Raw genomic sequence first — 11825 nt, 5'->3', positions numbered from 1 at the left:
CTTCTGGTAGGGGCAAGGGAGTTTAGAGTTTAAAAGAATATATAGTTAAATGTTAGTACGGCTTCATTGAGAGGGAGCTGCTGGAAGGAGGACCAGTCAATATTAAATAATGTAGAATTAAATATGTTGGGGTTAAAGTTTGAAATATTATGGCTGTCTCTGTAAGAGTGTGGTTTGGATGATTGGGGAGTGTCTTAGGATGAAGGTAGGAAGATGGTCACTTAAGGTGTCAGGTAAGGTACAATGGTTGTGGTAGAGATTAGGAGTGTTAGTGAGGAGCCAATCAAGCATAGGATTGGAGGGAGAGGTTTTGTGCATACAGGTGGGGGATGTGACATGCTGGTGGAATCCGTGTAGGTTGATACTAAGTTGTGAAGAGTCAGATACAAGGTTAGACCAGTCAATTTTGACATCTCCAAAAATGATAGTTTCATAGAGTATGTTGTGGTACATCCAGGGCAGGATTAGTTTGTGGGTTGGAATATTATTACCTGGAGGTGTATATATATATATATATATATATATATATATATATATATATATATATATATGGAGCCTATGACAAATTTCTTGTGTGAGTTGATGTTGGCAGTTCAGAAGAAGTAGCTCATGAGGGTGGAAACTGTAATATGGGGTTTGAGACAGGTTTCGGATACAGTTACAATGTGAGGGGAGGTATGGGCTATCCAAGTGTGGAGTTCAGTAACTTCATTAACAAGGCTTTGGATATTTAGGGAGTAGATGGTTAGTTTTGTTAGGAGGGGAGATGTGAGTATTAGGGTGGTGGGGAGGGTATGGTTGAAGGGGGGAGGATGAGGAGGGGTGGGGTATGGAGTGAGAATTTGTGGGGTAGAGTAGGGGGACCAGGGTTGGGGTAGATGGCCCTGGAGAGAATTAAGGAACTAGAGTTAAACAGGCTCACCAGTTTGTAACAGTTGTAAGGTTTATGTCTGGGTTTGCTGGAGTGAAGAATGTACCTTAGTAAGGTAAATTTGTGAAAACAGACATTGGAGAGGTTAAGGAGAGATGGGGAGATGATGAAATAGTGAGAGGTACTGCACTTGTAATGGGTGGTTGTGGTGGAAGAATGTCTATATTGTGGGGAGAGAGTATTGTGATAGGAAGTTGAGACTGAGAGAAGGACAAGATGTAGGATGGAAATATACAAGTGGTACTTTGTGAGGTGAGTACAGTGTAATTGCAAGGTGGGATAGAGGGGGATGGTTGAAAAGGGTAAGTGATGTTAGTAGGTGTGACAGTGTTTGATAGGAAGAGGTGGGTGGGAGGGAAGTGGATGGTGATTTGTTGTGCTAGAAGAAAGGGGTGATTCCAGATGAAATAAGTGTAATAGAAGTGGGGGTGGGTAGGAATGGGGGTAGGGTAGGTGAGCGATGTGAGCCCAAGCGGAGCAAGGCCGAATGGAGCGGTGCTACACCTAGTAGTAGATACTGTGGGTCCAGTGAAAAACAATCAGCAATGTAGGTATATATGGTGACCAAGAACAGTGAGAGAAAAAAAGTGGAAAAGAAGAAATCAATTAGGAATTTGTTCAGGTATTGCTCAGGGAAAAATATATATCTAAGCAGAGTACAGAAAAAAACTAGTGTATGTAGATAATTTTAGGTGGAGAAGGAAGATTAGGCAGAAAGAGTGAGCATAGAGATTGCCAGGGGGACAGCAGTAGAGAAAAAGCTATAGGGTGTGGGGTGCAGGGGAAAGAAGGGTGGGGATAGCAGAGTGAGTAGAGTTAGGAGCAGTACAGTAATGTGCAAGTAGCTGCAAGCTGTGGAAGGGCAGTACTACAGTCTATTAATTATCAGAAACTATTAGGATGTTCTTAGTTTCTAGATTAAGGATGGAAATCACTGCCAAAGGAATTGTAGGTCAGTCTATCTCCAGGCAAGGTAAAACTGTAGGCTTTTTGTTGCGGATATTGTTAACCTGAAAAAGAGAGAGAGTGAGGAGAGAGATTAGGGTACAGGAAGACTACCAAAATGTGAGATAGCTGGAAAAGTGCATGTGTGTGTGTGTGTGTGGGGGGGGGGGCATCTGTGAGAGTGTAGGAAATGAGTGAAAGAGTTTGGTTCTGTTAGTTGTGTGTAACAGATGACTATAATTCTATGGTGCAGGGGGGGCCTCTGAATTATGAAGAAAGGAGTGTAAGTATGTATGCTGGGGAAGAAATGTGGTGAATAGAGACATTAAAACAACAGTGACATTAACATACAGGTGAAAAATAGCCTTGGAATACAAGGGGAATCCATAACAACAATATGATCGACTTATGCAGATATTAAACATTCGATATACACAATATGCAAGAAGATAATGTCTCACTAGCATTAAAAGGCAGTATAATCAATTTATGGTAAATATAACAGCATTTGCTCAACATTACAGGCAATAATGTCAAGTAATAAACCAAAATAATATGGTGACGGGATCTGAACTCCATAGCAAACAATAATCATAGTTAAAATGACCCTCTGGAATGCTGTTGTAGATAAATTATGTGATAATTGCATCAGCAAAGTAAAATATAGCAATAAAAAGGCAGAGGTAGACAACACAGATAGGATTACACTAGGCAGGCTAGAAGTGAACTAGCAGTTTGAAAAAATGTAAAGCAATAACAAAAATATTGAATGAAAAGTATTCACAGTGGAAGCCTTATTCAGACAATAAGCTGGGGGAAAAGCAAGGCTATCCAGAGCTGTATGTAGTTCATTTCACAAAGGAAATTCATCTGGACATCCACATACACATTCTGCAGAGTTAGCAAACTTGTTCAAGTGTGAAATAAGTAATGTTATCACATATTATGCACTGAATAAGAATCTGTTACATTTAATAAGCAGCAGTGAAATCTGGAAGTAACTGCAAAAGTCTCAAACAAGCATACAGAGTTGAACCGCTGCACATCACCGGGTCTGTGTACACATGCAGGGGAAAGGGAGAAGTCTTAAATGCCATGAGGCATTATGGGTAAGATGGCAAAAGTAAAATAGGGAAGTAGGAACCAGAGAGGAGATTTAGCAAGAATACAGATAGAGGATAGACCATGAAAGGGGAGTGAGCAGGAAGGAAGCAAGCAAAAATAACTACAGGGCAAGTGAGTCACTGCATGTAAGCAGTGTAGACCCACTAGATAAAATGCACCCAGTAGTAGATACTGTGGTTCAGTGAAAAACAATCAGCAAAGTAGTTAAGTATTGGGACCAAGAACACTAGAAGAGGGGAAAAGAAGAAAACAAATAGGGAGTCATTCAGGTACTGCTCAGGGAAAAAGAGATAGCTAAGCAGAGTACAGAAATAAACTAGTATATGGAGATAATGTTATGTGTTGAAGGAAGGCTAGGCAGAGAGAGTGAGCATAGAGATAGCCAGGGGGACAGCAGCAGAGAAAAAGCTATAGGGTGTGGGGTGCAGGAGAGATCAGGATGGATAGAAGAGCGAGTAGAGTTAGGAGAGGTACAGTGATTTGCAAGCAGCTGCAAGCTGTGGAAGGGCAGTACTACAGTCTATTAATTATCAGAAACTATTAGGATGTACTTAGTTTCTATATTAAGAGTGGAAAGCACTGCAGAAGTAACTGTAGATCAGTCTATTTCCAGACATGTAAAGGTATGTTCTGTATGTGTCTAACAGCAGGGACTTTGGCATAACTACAATTTATATACATTTGAGATGTAAGGGTACATACTGTATTTGGCAGTATGTGTCTAACAGCAGGGACTTTGCCATAACTACAGTTTATATACATTTGAGATGTAAGGGTACATACTGTATTTGGCAGTATGTGTCTAACAGCAGGGCCTTTGCCATAACTACAATTTATATACATTTGAGATGTAAGGGTACATACTGTATTTGGCAGTATGTATCTAACAGCAGGGCCTTTGCCATAACTACAATTTATATACATTTGAGATGTAAGGGTACATACTGTATTTGGCAGTATGTGTCTAACAGCAGGGCCTTTGCCATAACTACAATTTATATACATTTGAGATGTAAGGGTACACACTGTATTTGGCAGTATGTGTCTAACAGCAGGGCCTTTGCCATAACTACAATTTATATACATTTGAGATGTAAGGGTACATACTGTATTTGGCAGTATGTGTCTAACAGCAGGGACTTTGCCATAACTACAATTTATATACATTTGAGATGTAAGGGTACATACTGTATTTGGCAGTATGTGTCTAACAGCAGGGACTTTGCCATAACTACAATTTTTATACATTTGAGATGTGAGGGTACATACTGTATTTGGCAGTATGTGTCTAACAGCAGGGACTTTGCTATAACTACAATTTATATACATTTGAGATGTAAGGGTACATACTGTATTTGGCAGTATGTGTCTAACAGCAGGGACTTTGCCATAACTACAATTTATATACATTTGAGATGTGAGGGTACATACTGTATTTGGCAGTATGTGTCTAACAGCAGGGCCTTTGCCATAACTACAATTTATATACATTTGAGATGTGAGGGTACATACTGTATTTGGCAGTATGTGTCTAACAGCAGGGCCTTTGCCATAACTACAATTTATATACATTTGAGATGTAAGGGTACATACTGTATTTGGCAGTATGTGTCTAACAGCAGGGCCTTTGCCATAACTACAATTTATATACATTTGAGATGTAAGGGTACACACTGTATTTGGCAGTATGTGTCTAACAGCAGGGCCTTTGCCATAACTACAATTTATATACATTTGAGATGTAAGGGTACATACTGTATTTGGCAGTATGTGTCTAACAGCAGGGACTTTGCCATAACTACAATTTATATACATTTGAGATGTAAGGGTACATACTGTATTTGGCAGTATGTGTCTAACAGCAGGGCCTTTGCCATAACTACAATTTATATACATTTGAGATGTAAGGGTACATACTGTATTTGGCAGTATGTGTCTAACAGCAGGGCCTTTGCCATAACTACAATTTATATACATTTGAGATGTAAGGGTACATACTGTATTTGGCAGTATGTGTCTAACAGCAGGGCCTTTGCCATAACTACAATTTATATACATTTGAGATGTGAGGGTACATACTGTATTTGGCAGACAACCGTGATTTTGCAGGAACTACAATTTATGTAAGTGTGAGATATAAGGGCATGCACTGTATGTGTCTGACAGCAATGACATTTCTGTAACTACAATTTATGTAAGTGTGAGATATAAGGGCATGCACTGTATGTGTCTGACAGCAATGACATTTCTGTAACTACAATTTATGTAAGTGTGAGATATAAGGGCATGCACTGTATGTGTCTGACAGCAATGACCTTTCTGTAACTTCAATTTATGTAAGTGTGAGATATAAGGGCATGCACTGTATGTGTCTGACAGCAATGACCTTTCTGTAACTACAATTTATGTAAGTGTGAGATATAAGGGCATGCACTGTATGTGTCTGACAGCAATGACATTTCTGTAACTACAATTTATGTAAGTGTGAGATATAAGGGCATGCACTGTATGTGTCTGACAGCAGTGACATTTCTGTAACTACAATTTATGTAAGTGTGAGATATAAGGGCATGCACTGTATGTGTCTGACAGCAATGACATTTCTGTAACTACAATTTATGTAAGTGTGAGATATAAGGGCATGCACTGTATGTGTCTGACAGCAATGACATTTCTGTAACTACAATTTATGTAAGTGTGAGATATAAGGGCATGCACTGTATGTGTCTGACAGCAATGACATTTCTGTAACTACAATTTATGTAAGTGTGAGATATAAGGGCATGCACTGTATGTGTCTGACAGCAATGACATTTCTGTAACTACAATTTATATAAGTGTGAGATATAAGGGCATGCACTGTATGTGTCTGACAGCAATGACATTTCTGTAACTACAATTTATGTAAGTGTGAGATATAAGGGCATGCACTGTATGTGTCTGACAGCAATGACATTTCTGTAACTACAATTTATGTAAGTGTGAGATATAAGGGCATGCACTGTATGTGTCTGACAGCAATGACATTTCTGTAACTATAATTTATGTAAGTGTGAGATATAAGGGCATGCACTGTATGTGTCTGACAGCAATGACCTTTCTGTAACTACAATTTATGTAAGTGTGAGATATAAGGGCATGCACTGTATGTGTCTGACAGCAATGACATTTCTGTAACTACAATTTATGTAAGTGTGAGATATAAGGGCATGCACTGTATGTGTCTGACAGCAATGACCTTTCTGTAACTACAATTTATGTAAGTGTGAGATATAAGGGCATGCACTGTATGTGTCTGACAGCAATGACCTTTCTGTAACTACAATTTATGTAAGTGTGAGATATAAGGGCATGCACTGTATGTGTCTGACAGCAATGACATTTCTGTAACTACAATTTATGTAAGTGTGAGATATAAGGGCATGCACTGTATGTGTCTGACAGCAATGACCTTTCTGTAACTTCAATTTATGTAAGTGTGAGATATAAGGGCATGCACTGTATGTGTCTGACAGCAATGACCTTTCTGTAACTACAATTTATGTAAGTGTGAGATATAAGGGCATGCACTGTATGTGTCTGACAGCAGTGACATTTCTGTAACTACAATTTATGTAAGTGTGAGATATAAGGGCATGCACTGTATGTGTCTGACAGCAATGACCTTTCTGTAACTACAATTTATGTAAGTGTGAGATATAAGGGCATGCACTGTATGTGTCTGACAGCAGTGACCTTTCTGTAACTACAATTTATGTAAGTGTGAGATATAAGGGCATGCACTGTATGTGTCTGACAGCAATGACATTTCTGTAACTACAATTTATGTAAGTGTGAGATATAAGGGCATGCACTGTATGTGTCTGACAGCAGTGACATTTCTGTAACTACAATTTATGTAAGTGTGAGATATAAGGGTACAAAATGTATATGAATGACAGAACTGAATTTCCTGTAACTACAAATTATATGTGTATGATTTAAGGGTATACACTCTGTGTTTTACAGCCCTGACTTTACTGTAACTACAATTTGTATAAGTGTGAGATGTAAGGGTACACACTGTGTGTGACTGCCAGCTGTGACTTTGGTTTAACTACAATTTAGATAAGTGTGAGATGTAAGGGTGTACACTCTAACTACAATTTATATAAATGTGAGATGTAAGGGTATTCACTGTATGTGTCTGACAGCAGTGACTTTGCTGTTGCTATAATTTATTTGATTGTGAGATGTAAGGCTAAGCAATGTATGTGTCTGACATGAATGAGTTTGCTGTAACTACAATGTATATAAGTGTGAGATGTAAGGGTACGCACTGTATGCATCTGACAGGCATGACATTGCTGTAACTGCTATTTATATAAGTGCAAGATGTAAGGGTAAGCACTGTATGTGTCAAACAGCTGTGACTTTGGTATAACTACAATTAATGTAAGTGGGAGATGTAAGGGTCCAGCAGCAGTGACTTTTATGCCATGTATCTGTCTGACAGCAGTGACTTTGCTGTAACTACAATTTATAGAAGTATGAGATGTAAGGGTAAGCACTGTATGTGTCTGACAACACTGATTTTGTTGTAACTACAATTCATATAAGTGTGAGATGTAAGGGTATGCACTATGTGTCTAAGAGTTGTGACTTTGCCGTAATACCTACAATTTGTATAAATGTGAGATGTAAAGGTATGCACTATATGTGTGTGACAGGGTGTGATATAGTAAAAAATAATCCAAATGTATAGGAATGGATAAAAACCAAGTAGCGTGAATATTCGATGTTTGATTCCACAAACAATCCAAGTGAAGAATTAGACCACATACAGTAAAGGGAAAGCCACAGCATGAACGCTATTCTTCCAACTGCGTTTTCGTTTATATCACAGCACTTCATCAGATGTTCTTTGTTAAACTAATTCATCTACTATTTATACACCATTTAATTAATCAATTAAAAACATTTCCCTCCAAATTCCTACCAAATTAGTTTTTAAAAACTTCCAAATTACTAACTGTCTTTATTATTGTTGAAAACCATTTTTATGTATAAAAATTCAATAACTTAATAAACTTAAAAAATTCAGTAATATTGTTAAGCAACATTTGATTAAAAAACATGAAGAATTAAATATTGAAAATTAAAAACAATGTAGAATTTCTACTGTTTAAAAAATGAACTGATGAAAGTAGTCTATGCTTATGTGTCATCTAGTGGCCATTTATCATTATTACAACTAAATATAAAATATGCTAAAAAATGTGGACATGTTAGTACCAATCTTAATTAAATTAATTTCTACTATTCATAATTATTATATAGCTAAAAAACACCTAAGAGTTAAAAGTTATATAAAAATAAACATTACTTAAAATCTTAAATATAAATAATATATTACACTAGACACAAGTTATTAAATACATTCAGGTATATGTTACAATTTAGCTGCCCTTAACTTTAAAATGGGTAATATACTTGTATATTCATTCAAACCCGGTGGGTTATAGGACTCTAGTGTGATTTGCCACCAGAGCTCCCTATATTATATCTTCTCCTCCCAAAGCCCACCTCTTATATCTTTTTCAGTATGTTCGATAACTGTGAATACAAAACTGGCTTCCGGGCATTCCTTAGTATGTCTATAAAGGGAATTAGTCTCCTTACAATTTTTAATATCATTGAGATGTTCATAAATTCTCCTTTTAAGTTTCCTTTCTGTTTTCCCTATATAGAATGAATAACAAATTTTACAAACAGCTAAGTATATTAAGCCCATAGAATCACAATTGTAATAATACTCTTCATTTGTTATGATTCTATTCCTGCTCATTATATTTATACTATTCCCATTTAATACATATGGGCATTGTGCACATCTGCCACACTTATATGTACCTTTTTTCTTTTTGTCATTCAAATTATTAGATTTTTTGTTTTCCAAGATATTTCTTAGGCTATGTGCATTTTTGTATACTACTTTTGCCGGAATGTTTTCTGCTTTCTTTATGTCAGTTAAATTAATGAACCTATTCCATTCTCTGTGAAAAATTTGTTTTATATTATTATTAACACCATTATATTCTAAGGTTAGGGCTAGATTGTAATTTTCTTGTTCTTTATCTATAGTCTTGCTTGTATTAGGAATGCTTCCTATTTCCACTCCTCTCACTATAGGTGCGAATCTAGTTCCTCTACACTTTTCAACTTCTTGTCTGATTTCTTTAACAAGTTTTTCTGGGTAGCCTCGATCTCTAAACATACTCTCTAGTATATCACATTCTCTCATAAAGTCTTCTTCGTTACTGGTCATCCTGCTACCCCTCACAAACTGGCCTTTAATAATGTTCCTTTTACAATGCGTAGGGTGTGCACTGTTATAGTGCAAATAAGTATTACAATAAGTGGGTTTCCTATATACTTTGGTTTCTAAAGTACTACCTTTCTAATAAATTTCCACATCCAAGTAGTTTAAAGAGGTATCAGAAACTGTCCAAGTAAATTTCAGGAAGTTCGTAGTATGATTCAAATATTCTAAAATTTAATGTAATTTCTCTCCACTTCCTGTCCAGAAAAGGACTATATCATCAAGAAACCTGCGGTATAGGACCCAACATGTACTAAATGCACTTTCCAACACATATGTTTCCTCCCACTTTGCCATTACCAAATTAGCAAAAGTGGGGGCACACGCCGCACCCATAGCCACACCTTGTATTTGTTTATAGAATTCGCCATTAAAGAACAAAAAATTATTTTGCAGCACCATATCCATTAACCAGACAGATGCCTGTTTATCATTGTTTGTCAAGCTGTTGTCTTCATATATGATTTCCTCATAGAACTCCATGCCCTCTTTATAGGGAATAGAGGAAAATAGATCCATTACATCTATAGTAACAAAAATAATATTGTCAATATCAGCTATATCAGAAATAACTTTCAATAGATCCCATGAATCTTTCAAAATTTGTTGCCTTTCTACCCATAATTTTTTGGTCTTATTGTCAACGAACTTGGCTAAAGTATGTGTTTTAGAGCTGTCTGCCGAAACAATGGGTCTTAAAGGTGGATCTATTTCATTTTTGTGAGTTTTAGGTATACCAAATATTAGAGGGATTTTTGGTTTTTCTACCTTTAAAAAATTATACGTATCTTGATTAATAGACCCTTCATACAGCATATCGTTCAAATTAATGTCTATTCTATTATATGCAATATTTATTTCATTTTTGGATACTATTTCATATTTAGTATCATCCCATAAAATCTTATACATTCTACTGTCATATTCTACCTTATCCATTATAACCACACCTCCCCCTTTATCCGGCTTCATGATTCTTAAATTAGAGTCATTTTTCATTTCATACAACAATCTCTTCTCATTTTTCCCCATGTTATTTGGGTATTTTATAGTATTTATTTCTTCCTTTCTGATTTCTTTCTCTATCAATTTCTCAAAACATTTTAACTGGGGGTGCATCGGGGGGTTATAAATGGATTTTCTTCTTAACACGGTGTCTGCCTTATTTATAGGGTTAGAAAACATAAAGTGTAAATTTATTTTTTTTAAAAACACTTTAATATCCATTAAGGACTTAGTAATGTTCCCTCTAATATATGGTATAAATTTTAAACCTTTAGAAAATAAATTAAAATGGTCTTTTTCTAAAGTTAATGAGCTATAGTTGTAGAAATTAAAATTATTGTATGTCCATTTGTTATGTTCATGAACAATGGTTTCCGAACAGGGTGGGGATGGGGGTTTTAAGGGGTTATTAACTTCCGTTAATATTTCCCCCTTCCCCTTCTCCCCCCCCCTCCCATAAAAATTTCTTTCTTTGTCAACCTGTTTGTTCATAATTCTTTCAGACCTCCTCAGGGGAGGGAATTCCTCTTCATACTCATGTTCTATATCATATGGATCACATTCATCAGCTTGTTCACCAGGTAACTTATTATTCTCCTTATGAACATTATCTTTCTGATTTCTCCTATTGGATGGGGCCGGGTAACTCAAATTATGTTGGTATTCATATATATCACGATCCATTTTTTTAATCTTTCTCTTTATTAGCTCATCCATATTCTTATCTATGTCTTCTCTGATATTAAAATACTTAATTCTTTCTTCTTCAATAGAGAAAAGTAGGTCATTCCTAATACACTTGTCTAGTGTTTCTATTTCTTTATACAATTCCTCTTGTAGTCTAGTGTTTTCCCTCACCATTAATTTTAACATTTCAATTCCACATTTGTTAAAAATCTCCAACAGTTCTTTATGAAACACAGAGTCAATAATAACATTGTTGGGGAATTTATAAATTCTTAACCCCTTAGGTACAATTTCTTTAGCTATACATTCTGTTAAATATGCGTTTTCTATATTCAAATTTCTATGCTTGTTCATTAATCTGTATAGTATGTTAATATTGTCCTTGTAAGTGCTATTACCACTTTGCACTTTTGGTTCACTTTTACTGTCTTTAAAATCGAATTTATGAAATAACCAGTCATTTAGTTCTTGTAAATTGTTAACAGTACCTTTCCCATTAGTAACACGGTGTGGTCTCTTATCTCGCTTATCTCTGGCTCCATTTGCCTCCATGCTGGGAGTGTCTTTCAATATATTTGGCGTACTGGCAGGGTCAAAACTACCTCCAGCCCTCTCTCTACTGCAGCCGGCGTCATCTCTCGCGCCCATAAGCTCCATTTCGCCATTACCGTTGTTCCTATTCCTCGTTAGTTCCGACCATTCGGTTCTCTTAGGGGAAACTGTCTCTCTCCTTCCTTGTGCTGTTAACAGCGTGGAGGCTACAGGAGTAAG

The sequence above is a fragment of the Protopterus annectens genome, chromosome 15.part0 (genome assembly GCF_019279795.1).
Source record: "Protopterus annectens isolate FY-2018-M chromosome 15.part0, PAN1.0, whole genome shotgun sequence".
Taxonomy (NCBI): Eukaryota; Metazoa; Chordata; order Ceratodontiformes; family Protopteridae; genus Protopterus; species Protopterus annectens.
The sequence above is the reverse complement of the archived record's forward strand: the minus strand, read 5'-3'. Positions refer to the sequence as shown.